Source organism: Sinohyriopsis cumingii, chromosome 7 (genome assembly GCF_028554795.1).
Source record: "Sinohyriopsis cumingii isolate HCF-2022 chromosome 7, ASM2855479v2, whole genome shotgun sequence".
NCBI lineage: Eukaryota > Metazoa > Mollusca > Bivalvia > Unionida > Unionidae > Sinohyriopsis > Sinohyriopsis cumingii.
Window position 1 is genome coordinate 48,601,357 of NC_142967.1, and position 12,611 is coordinate 48,613,967.

The following is a 12,611-nucleotide window of genomic DNA, read 5'->3' on the forward strand; positions in this document are numbered from 1 at the left end:
GTACACGGGCTTGCTGGATTGTTCATTCTCAGCAACAATCACAGAGCAACTCCAGTCATCATGGGTGGTTATTTACAAATGCATTTCTTTAATTCTTTCTTATAAGTTTCCGTTGCTGTAGGGCACAGGTGGCATAATGAGTGCCATAGAAGTAGCATCCATTTTTCAAGTTGATTACACTTTGTGCAACACAATGATACATTAAATTTCCAACATTAATACAAGTATATGCCATTATCAGATTATTGTCTTCTTGCTGGTCTTACTGCAATATCAGAGTAACTCCCCTTTCACAACTAGGACTGTACATAACGTATGTTTATTGTTTGTTTCCCACAGCCATCTGATTTATAGTGGAAAATAAATTCATTTTAATACAAGCAACAACAGACTTAAATTATATCTTGAGGGTCATTGTTTTTAATAACTTAATTGCTGATTGCAGACTTTATGACCTGAAATATCAAAGCACTGATGTATAGTAGATAACAGAATATCAAAACAAAAAAGAAATAATTCGAATTTTGAATCAGTTTAAATCAAAATCTGAAATCTGAATTGATTGAGTCTCATAAATTTTGTGACATAACTACACAAGTTTTAAGACCATTTTTGGTCTGCTTAAATGATAAATATACATTATACAGCTTCATCACTCAAATGTATGTTACCTTAGTAGTTGTAAAGACTTTGCTGGGTCTATATACTGGTCCACATCTTCCCATATCCTATACGTACCAAAATCCATCCAAAAATCTCCTAAAACAAACATTTTACAACCTTGATGGTAATCATATTGATATTTTACAGTCAGCTGATCATTAACATCAGAAGTCTGTTCAACAGATGCATTAAGTTGAATGATAACTTTGTCAGTGCATATCCATATCTGGTGACAATAACAATCAGTACTGTTCGAGTTTTACGAATAACTTGTCCATATAAATGTACATTTGCCTGTATATTATAGTATGTGATTTAGATTTTTAACATAGCTTTAAAACAATTTAAGTCATATCACTATAATGTCTGCAGTGGCAGCTTATAGTGATGTCTAGCACTGGTTTATCATTCCCCAGACATGCAGCATCATCTTCGACCCAGTCACATTATCCTGACACCAGGCCGACCAGTCCTAACAATAGCCTCTTGATACTGAGCACTAAGCAAGGCAGCTGTTATTACCATTTTTGAAGTCTTTGGTATGACTCAGTTGTAGTTTGAATCCATGACCTTCCACATCCGAGGCGGACGCTCTAACCACTAGGCCACCGGGGCAGTCACCTGTATATTATATAATGCATGTACTGGTAAATTTTTTGATAGTGACATGATTAGTTCATTCTGTCACTTTATTTTTTCTGTGACACTAATAGGTCGAGCATAAAGTATGTATTCACTGAGTGGAGGTGGGGAGGTGTTGAAAAAAATTCAAAAAGCATTAGCCTGTGTATGTGGCAGGGTAACTGCTAAGTATGTTCTGCAGCGATAGGGGTCAATATTCCTTGATAACTGTGATGTTTATGAAGACTAGTCAAGTCAGAAACATAACTAGCAGATGAGTTAGATGCAAAATGGCTGGTATGCCATGTCAGGCAGAGTCAATATTTGCTTAGAATTATGAAGTGTGATATGTTGTAGTTTTATTGCACATGGTGGACTTTGCAGAAGTCATTTTTTCCTCTTCATTTTCTGGCATGACCAGTTATTTTAGCACATGATTCCGACAGATTATGCATTCCAGACCCTGGTGCCTCATGCGAATTTGTGAAGCCATACCTTGCCAGACTGGGACAATATTGTATTTGGATAGACACATGGATTGCCGTTTTGACACCTATTGTCCTTTACTTTTATAAAAGTGAAATTCAGAAGTGTGTCTTAAATTAATTACTCATCCTAAGCCATCATGAAATGTCACATGATCGCACACACCTTACAAAAATTGTCACCTGAGAAAAGAACTGTTATGGTTCATGATTTGGATGATATCGGAGCTGATGATAAAAATTTGAGATCCAGTCATTCCAAATGATGATAAGGCTGATAATATTCCAATTTTCCACAGTTGATATCAAAATTTTAGACATTGTCTGATATTTGACTATTAAAGTTAAGGTCAACTAAATATTAGCTGCTGTCACTTGTTTAAAACTATTATTAGAGATAAATATTTACATTTGCTGTAGAAAAGCATTGGTTACGATTTCTGTAAAATTCAACCTTTGTATCACTATTATAGTTAATGTTAATACTTTCCTACTTTCATTTTCAAAGTTTGTTTTACATGGTATTAATGTAAACCGCTGCTTATTTTTAATGACTACTAATAACTTCATCTTTTAAAATTCAATTGTCCCAGATATTCTTGGAAAGGGGGTGGTGACTCAGCAATGTACATACACAAGGGTGGGATACAAAATGTATGCTTTGCAATGAGTAATGGGAAAGGGGGTAAAAATCACCTATTGTTTGCATACGTGCTTTATGGACAACCCTTAACATCATTATCAGAATATTATTATTGCCAGCGTAACTGTTCATGGGTAAAGTTGTTGGATCGATGAAATGTTTTAACAGCTGACCATAATGTCATTATAGTTCATTTGTGCTTGAAATATAATTCTTCATTGTAACTTTTTTCTCTCTTTTTTTGTTAGCTTTGTTTGCAGATTAGTGTAGATTTCGGCTGATTTTGGTAATTATATGGACTTTTACAAATGGGCCTTGTCACCTGATAGTCGAAAAGATTTTTCACATGACCATTCCTCTGATAAAGGTGTGTAGATGAGTCAGAGGCTAAGGACAAGCTGAGAAATGTGATGCTACAAAGGTATATTTTCCATTTGATATATCATAGATGACTCGTATAAGCATCCATGCTAGAAGTATGGGTGTGACTGACTATCCCATATTCTGCATGAGACATAAAAAGTTATCTAAAGTTGCCTGCCACATCTCATAACATATATGCTATACATTAATGTGTGAAAGGGAAATATTATTTATTTTGTAATAGAGTGGGAACATTTTAATTTGTCATAAAAAATGGTACATTTTCTGTTCCTTAAGCTATGGATCGGCATTTTGAATTATGTATTATTTTTTACATTAACATTAAAAATGTGCAATATTTTTGTGATTACTTCAGTACACTAAATGGTTTAACCTTCTGTGAGCAACAATTAATAATTTTTCTTGATTAAACACATTAATTCCATTATGTCTTAGATATTTCACTTTGAATTGTTCGGATGTAAATATAAGTTATTGCACACGTATTGTATTATTATGTGCAGTATTAATTTTAATCTTTCTTGGGTGGGATATTCTTAGTGATGATTTAGTATCATTTAATACTCAGCTTTACATGATGGGTAAGCTGATGAGTTTGAATGTTTATAAACCGCTGTTGCTTTTAACTACTGCTGTTCTAGTATATTGATAGTCTCTGTATCACAAGTAGAGCAAACTTTTCCCTAAAGTTCGGAGTGAAAGCAATTTTACATTGTAGTTAATAAGTACAGAGAGAGAGAGAGAGAGAGAGAGAGAGAGAGTTCACAGGCACTGACCAAACTGAAAAACAACTTTGTATGATGTATCCCAAAATATTAACGTCTAACAAATAATCTTACAATTGCCAGTCAAGAAAATATATCATGTGTTAATTCTGCCAGAGACAAAGAACTCTTTCGTCCTATGTCCAGAAAGCTTTGAAATAGATAATATTGTAATAAGTCCCAGATGAAATCAAAGCACAAAGTATTGTGATAAAACTTCATGTAGCAACACAGCTTTGATTCAAAAAGGTGCTTTTATCACTGACTGTGCACAGCTTCTAACTTAGACAACTGTACTAAAGTGACACTGTTACAAAGAGTGACTAAAATGCCTTCCAGTCAATAAACAAACCGCTTCGGTGGCCTAGTGGTTAGAGTGTCCGCCTCGGATGCGGGAGGTCGTGTGTTCGATCCCCAGCAAAGACTTGCAAAAATGGTACTAACAGCTGCCTCGCTTGGCGCTTAGCATTAGTAGGTTAATGTTAGGACTGGTATGCCTGGTGTCAGGATAATGTGACTGGGTGGGACATCATGATACATGTCTGTGTCATGATGCCCCAGTGCTAGACATCACTTTAAACTGCCACACTGCAGACATTGTAGCGATATGACTGAAAAATTGTTAAAGCTACGTTAAAAATCCAAGTCACACACACACACCAGTCAATAAACAAACAATATGATTACACTGTTGAGCCAGCAGGAGGGGGTATACGTTAAGAAAGGTAGGGACTAAATTCTGAGTACTGACTTAATGTTAACTCAGATGTAAATATTAATCACCTAGATTTTCTGATAGTTACAAATAGACTTGGTACCTCTTTATGCAATTAAATGTGACCTCTGCTTTATGTTGGTGAAATAAATTATGTAAGATGGGTATGTTTTGATTCCTTTTTGTTTCCATCAGTGGTATACAAGTTGTTCAGGCATCTAATGCAAAATGTTTCTTTTTCTTTCATTTGTTCAGTGATCCAATAAAGGCAGTGGGCAATTCCAGAAGGATTACATCATCAAAGGTAAAGGGAAATGCTGCTTTACCAGATTACATTAGATTTTTGGGGTAAGTTAATCAGAATGATGAATGTTGTTCACGTTGTTGTTGTAGGGTTTAACGCAATTTTTCAGCACACAATAGGTTCTACATGGCGGCCAGTATTAATGGTGGAGGAAGAACCCGGAAAATCCCCGGAAAGAACCACCGACCATCGAGAAGCTACTGACAAACTTTCTCACATACCCACATCGGCCGAATCTGAGATTCGAACCCACGCAGACAGAGGTGAGATGGCAGTGATCCGTAACGGAGAGTGCTTTAGACCACTCGGCCACTCAGAGGCCCCCGACGAATGTTGATTTGGATGTTAAGATTTTTGTTTCTTGAGCACACTGGATACTACATACTTTCACTGCAGTCATTCCTGTTCAGTTGTATGGATAATACTCCAATTTCATGTATTTGAATGCAGTTAAAGCAAGTTTTGATCTGAATTTAGATTATGCAAGTTAGAGGCATCATTTGTCTCAATAGCAATGTAATGAGCATTGTTGACAGTACTTTGACTTAGTTTACTTTTTAACATAAATTTTTTATAGTTTAAGCTGCTGAAAGAAATTAGTTCAGTTTATCAGTGTTCAATGTTGCTTCATTTCAAGGTATATATTTATAAGATACTTTTTTCTCTGTATTATATAATCAGATAATTAAACTAACATATGAACAATCTACTACATTTCGCAGCAATTTAGAGAGAAAATTGTGGTGGTTCTAATAAATGGATGATCTATTTTGAACTTATACATTATTGTTATTGCAGAGGCTTCATTGTCTATCAGTATTACTATAAATTAGTGCTACTTGCCTATTAATAATAACTGTATACATTGGACACAAATTTTTTCATGTACTAGAACTTATGGGGAAACTTTTTTAACACCTAGGTCATATGTTCCAAGACTTAAAAAATGAAATAAATTTGTGTTTAATTTGTACCCCCATGTTGCATTAAAATTGATAAACAAAACACTTATTTGATAATAAAATGAAAGAAATTAACATTGTATTGTTATCAATTAACATTGTATTGTTATCACTTTTCGTCTCTTTTTTCTATCATGAGCATTAAAGAAAATGTATCCACACACTCCAAATATGCAGCAGAGACATGAATGATTGCTTTAAGGTATGTGCCATTCACCCATGACAGTGTTATGTGCAAAATAACCAAGATTGTATTATATCCAGTTCCTGCCTCGCTTGGCGCTCAGCATTAAGAGGTTAGTGTTAGGACTGGTCGGCCTGGTGTCAGGATAATGTGACTGGGTGGGACATCATGCTACATCTCTGCTTCATGATGCCCCAGTGTTAAACATCACTATAAACTGCCACATTGCAGACATCGTAGCGATATGACTGAAAAATTGTTAAAGCTACGTATATAACAAAATTCAGATCAAATCAAATTCAAATTATATCCAGTTCAATTATATGGCAGTATCTTCCAAATAGAAATCATTATTTGTTATTTTGCCAGCAGGATATTGAAGACAAAGGTTATTTTTTTGTTGCAAAGCAAGCTGACCTTGGAAGCCAACTTTGGATACTTTTAAGCCGATAATTTTTAAAGGATATCAATATAAAGGTTATTTTCTTCAAAGCAAGACGACTTTGGATTCTTTTAAGTGTTCTGATTATATATATATATACACACACACACACACACACACACACACACACACACACAAAGTCGGCCCACATAAGGAAACTACTTTGCTTCTATTTGACCAGTTTTCACCAGGAATTTTGGAAATAAATTGAAATAATGAAACAAATTTTAAAGTGACATGATATAGTACTTCATGCATGGACATTGATGATCCAGGGTCACCTAGATGATTTGGAGAAAATAAAATCATTTGATGAATTCATGAAGCCCAGAAGAGTAGATCATTTTGCAGACAATATGATCATTAACATGGATGAAATTCCAGTGTAGTTTGATCTCATTCCTGGATGGACTGTCAATAAGATGGTGGTTGAAAGTGTGAGAATTAGCATGACTGGTGCAGATCTTAAATAAAATGACTTTAGTCCATGCAGTTTCCGCTTAAGAAGATGTGTTGCGTCCAACAATACATTTTCACTGTATGACAAAACTAAAAAGATATTCATGCACTGAAGGAATGGATCATATGTGTGCAGGAGAAGGGTTGCGTTGTTGAGATGATGCTGCAATGAATTAAACAAAAGTACAGTTTTATAATTTTTTCAACAAAAATTTAAGTTGGAGTTCATTTTACGACATGTAATTTTCAAATGATTTAAAACGTGCCCACAACTTAAAACTGGAAAAGAAACTATGTGTCCCAGAACATACAGTGCACAAAAATGTACATTCAGAATTAGTTTATGGTGTCTCAACATATATGGTAAATATGGTAGATATTTATGAATAACAAACTGTTGATTGAGTTCCAAAGCTAAATGTAAGTGAAACTGCCATAATGCTTCCATGCTCCTACGTACAAATATTAATACTATTGTCACTGTATCAATTGTTTGCTAGTCATTTAAAGAGTGATATATTTATTTCATGACCTTTATTATTTGGCAGCATAAAATGGATTTTTCAACAAACATTGATGCAGTTCACTAAGCTCTATAACTGTTAGAGATTTCACCAAAATGTTTCCAAAAGTGAAGAAAAAAGTTGCTGCAATTATACTGCAGAAAAAATGTTTTTCCTTTTCTTGATGAGATCCACACCTAAATCTATTAATATAACAATTCCTAATAGTAACATTTCATCTGAAATGTTAATTGCCATAACTTTTTTAAATATATTATGATATTTTTAAAAGGAAAACTATTCTGGAATGATATGGAAAAATCTTTTAAATTGATTCATTCCTTCATAGAAATTCAGAAAAAAAGAAATTCATTTTCTGTTTGCTAAATAAAATAATTCTTACTTCGTTCTCATTATTTTCACCTGTCCATTCCTCCTTTCTGGGAAATACATATAAAATCTATGATTATGGTTTTAACCAAGACAAGTAAATCGCAGTCAAGGGGCTACACTGGGGAGTCCAAACCCCAACGTATATTATTTATCTCACCCAATATTTTCCTTTAAAGCAAAAAGAACTCTTCACTAGTGTTGTTGTTGTTGTAGGGTTTAACGCCATTTTTCAGCACACGATAGGCTATACATGGCGGCCAGTATTAATGGTGGAGGAAGAACCAGGAAAAACCCATAGAAAGAACCACCGACCCATGAGAAGCTACTGGCAAGCTTTTCCACATACCCACATTGGCTGAATCCGAGACTCAAACCCACGCAGACAGAGGTGAGATGGCAGTGATCCGTAATGGAGAGCGCTTTAGAATACTCGGCCACTCTTCACTAGTGTAATATAGTTCATGTGCAAATGTTTACATGTGGGTCATTAATGCAAATATGTTAATGAAGGCTGTGGTGTGACCATTGCATCCCAATTACACAGGTTATTAGCATGAGCAAAGAAAAATAACATAAAACGTCACATAGTAATCAGGTATTATCACATTTAATATATGGATGTTATATGAAATTGACAATAAATAATTAATATTTATTACAAGAAACTTTCATTTTCATCAGTTTCAATTTTGAAAAGTTATATTGTAAATAATGAAACGATACTGGCTACTCAGCTCTACTGTAGTTATACTAAGTACAAGCTGTAACGAAGAGTAATATCTTGCTTTAGATTATTCATTGGTAATTAGAGATCTGTGTCACTATCGTATTTAACTCTCCTTTTCTTTGTAGGAGGTGAAACTGTTTGTGACATACTTATGTTGTCCATAGTATTAATTGTAAAATTACCCCTACGTATAAAAGACCCTCCAAATACGGACCCTAGCGGATAAACATGTGCTAAAACTTTCAAGTTCACGGATTCTTTGAAAATGTATTCTTCTGTCTTGGAAATATTGCAAGTAATACAGTGAAAATTGCTAATGGATTAATGATTCCTTCTGGCTGCTAAGTGCATTATTTGTCATTAAATATTGTAGGTTTATCTTTTAGATCCAGTGATGAATGTCATTCTCATGATTGAGAGGAACAAGGTTATGCTTCACTGAAATCCATGTACCAACTACAGATTGCAGATTTACACAGAGAATGCAACCTCTGCCTCGTCTGTCAGAGCACAAGCAGAATTCGTCAGTCTTCAACAGCAGAAATTATCAAGAATCACCAGTTATTAGTAAACATGTTATTTGTATTGCTAACTCAGTACACAGTAATACTGAAAGGGATGTTCATTTATGACCACACTTTCTGCTGTTTCCATGATTTTACTCATAAAAAGCAGTACTGGTTTACTCATGTTAAAATTTTGCTCTGTTGCAAGAGCAATTAATAGAGCTCCATTTTTCATTATTGTTTACCTTTCTTATTTAGCAAAGGCATCTGCTCCAACTGTATTTTAGATGATTGTGTTATTGAGTAATGGTTAAGATGTTGCTTATTATTTCAGCTTGGTAAAAAAAATAAAGGAAATGTAAAAAGCATATTACAGATTACTTCTGATTGCTGATTAAACTTAAATGATGGCAGCCAGATTAATTGCTATTCCATTAAATCATACATGGGACCCAGGAAGGCACTTTCAAAGTGCGATACTCACCCATTGATGCAGTACAGAATTTTCTTATCATTTAAATATGAAATCTGTGAAATCAATGGACATATATTTTTTTTAAACTGCCTTCCCTGGGTACTATGTATGTTCAAATGGAACAGCCCTAAAAGCAAAGCTTACAAATATGGAACATGTAGTAAATAAGCTAAAATTGAATGAATCTAAGTGGGGGGAGCTCCAATATTTAAATAATTAGATTATCATGTGTGCATGCTTTATATCTTGTACTTGTGTCAGTAATTGGCTTAAAGCACTAAATATGTATATATGTTCATAAATATATGAAACATGAACTGGCATCAAACCATGGGCAATAATTGTTATCCAAAGAGTATTCACATAAAATATTTTGATGGCTGTCTGGGTAGAAAGTAGTTGCCTATGGGCACGAAACGGTGGGTAGTGGATGTGTTCCTTCTGTCAAGTAACAAAGTGAACAATATGTACATGCATGATAAAATGTTGCCTTTGCAACAGTAAACCACTTTTGGATACTATAAATTTCATTTTTTGATTTTCTAGGAAAACCACATCCAATTGACCAATGTTTTGTGGTGAAAATTTAGTCTGATGAATTTCCCAGAAAAATTGTTCTTTTGGTAACTAAAATCCATTGTGTATAAAACATGTACACTGTTGTTTAATAAGTTACTTACCTAGTTTAACATGTTTTGAAATGTATATATTTTCTGTATTCAGTCCAAACATTGTCATTGAGATTTTCTAATTGTGACTGCAAGTCATTTGCAATTGCAAATTGTACAGTTCTTTAATGTAAGAGTACAGTATACATGTTAAGTGTTTCACCTGAACTTTTTAAATAATGGTACAATGTACCTCTGCAAACAAAATATGTGGGTGCAGATGAAAATTACTGAAGTACATTCCTTGTAAGTGTAAATTTTCTTTTCAGTAAGTATACAGTATTTGGCTTTTAATTGCTTTATAGACTTTGAATCTCTACACAGTAATGTAGTGAAAGTTACACTGAGTGTTTGCAAATGAATAATTGAGGAATTAAGCTTTAAAAAATGTATACCCAATAAATGCAGAAGCTGTACTCCAATTTTGCCATTAGAAATATTTAGAATTGGCTTTTTGTCACAGCCACCATTATATGGCTTCCCTGGACACTGAAAGGCTTTTTCCCAGCCTACAAATGCCTACCATGTCTGTCCTTTTGGTCTACAACAGTGATTTAAATGAATGACAAGTTGTACTGCATTCTTCATAATTTGCTACCATTTTATTCAGTATATGCTTTAATAATGTTTTCAGATAGGTAAGATGCTGTACATAAAAGATGTCCTGCTTTTCAAAATCTTTTTACCAGTCTCCCACCTCCATTGACCCTCATTGTGTCCCAAATGTTTTTCAAGAATTTACACACCTGAACAGCTTCTGACGAGTGTATATGTTATATTGTGATTTGTAAACACCATTAATTTCGTTGTAACTATAATTAAAATTTATATACTAAGAAGTTGCATTTTTGGTGCTTGAGTTTTTTCATTTAAATAAAGACTTGTTTCACATGTTAAGATGCCTTGTAATAAGTATTAAGGAAAGAAATGAAAAAATGGCAATGTCTTTTTCATTGCATGATTTCAAATTCATTTTGTATTCAGATGTTGTGGTCTTTAATGTTTCTGTGTGAAATAAACAAAATTAATAAAACATTTAACATCATACAATATTTCTTTTATTACTTGCATGTACATAAGACCATACTTTTAGGCCACACATTGTCATAATTCTAAGCATCCACAATTCGTTTCTTCAAATAGGGAAATAATTGAATCAAAAGAAATTATTTTATTTGACTTCTGTTTCCGTCCTAGATTGTATATCTACTGTCTTCTCACAATTACCTTCTCACAATTATCAGATGTATTTTTATCATTAAAATTAAAATCAATATTATTCCCTATATATAAAGTGCACAGGCCAAGACATAAAATTAATAATGGGAAATGATAAGGCAAAATATTTATTTTCCTTTCGTTAAATTATTTTCCATTTTAGGAGGCATGTATGTGTGTGTGTGTATGTATATATATATATATATATATATATATATATATATATATATATTACAAGACTACTATTTTCTCAGACTGCCCTGGTGGTCTGGTTGCCCAGTGTCAGGGTAATGTGACCAAGAGGGATATCATGCGACATGTCTGCATCATGATGCCCCAGTGCTTGACACCACTATAAACAGGCCCCTGGTGGCTGATTGCTGTAAGACATCACAAGCTCTGGGTTTATACACTCTCATTAATATTGCCAACATGTAAGGCCCATAAAGCTAAAGAAACCCAAATAACTCACAGAAACCCGGGTAACTGTCATTATATTCCATCGCTATTCAATTCCTACATTTGTATCATAGGAATTATGGTACATAAAGGGTTCTGAATTAATTGGAGTGAGATCCTCAGCTGATTTCTTTACCTTCTCGCATATCATTCTACCATTATTATTTCTATTCCCAACCGCACCCTAACCAGTACTTCATAGACAGAATAATTTCTTGCATTATGTTTGTTTGGTAGTTGGCATGCATGACTATAAAAAAAATTCCCAACAAACTAAATGTTTCATAGAACTAATGCCATGTTTGTGTGATGCAACACATCTAATGGAACAAATTTGCCATAAACGTCCACATGATTCAGGGAAGACAGATTCTTAAATATTTCTTACAGCATCTGCGTAAAACATTAATATTTAACTGGGACACATGCGGCCAAAGTTCAGTCCCATCCATGTTTGCATTGACTTAAAGAAGAAGGCTAACATCTTTCCTTCAAAATACTTAATACACTTCATGGTGAGCTACCATTGTTCTAATAATGACATTAGTCGTTAAGTAGAGAAGAGGTTTTGAAAGGATGCATAAATCATCTTCCAATAATAAAAATCTCTTTTAATCTAAATAGAAATTTAACATAAACAAGATGCCAATTAGTTCTTTTAAGAGCTTGTTAAACACCAAAAATTACATTGTACACAAAATATGATAACAGTGTAACATGTAAAGGACACATGCAATGCAAAAACCCTGGAAAGAACTACCAACCCAAGAAAAAACTACTGGCAAGCTTTCTCCCATACCCACCTTGGCTGAATCCGAGACTCAAACCTACACAGACAGAGGTAACTAGTATGCACAAGTACTACTACTACTAATAATAATAATTGAAATCAAAGTATTTATTTAGTCTGGATAAATGTATCAATGGAAAATACCACATACTGTGACAAAAATGCATTAAAAAGAGAATAGAGGTGAAAAATAGCACAAGTCGATTCACTGCAGAAAAGGTAAGTTTTCTGAGCTTTCTTGAAATG

At 33.9% G+C, this 12,611-nt stretch overlaps 1 long non-coding RNA gene across 1 annotated transcript; it reads left to right on the forward strand.

The window, feature by feature from the left end:
- The first annotated feature begins 2,473 nt into the window (after window positions 1–2,473).
- Window positions 2,474–8,769, forward strand: LOC149795172 (uncharacterized). The gene is made up of 3 exons (XR_016422090.1): window positions 2,474–2,833; window positions 4,531–4,579; window positions 8,636–8,769. It is a non-coding gene; the product is annotated as an uncharacterized LOC149795172 (long non-coding RNA).
- The last annotated feature ends 3,842 nt before the right edge of the window (window positions 8,770–12,611 follow it).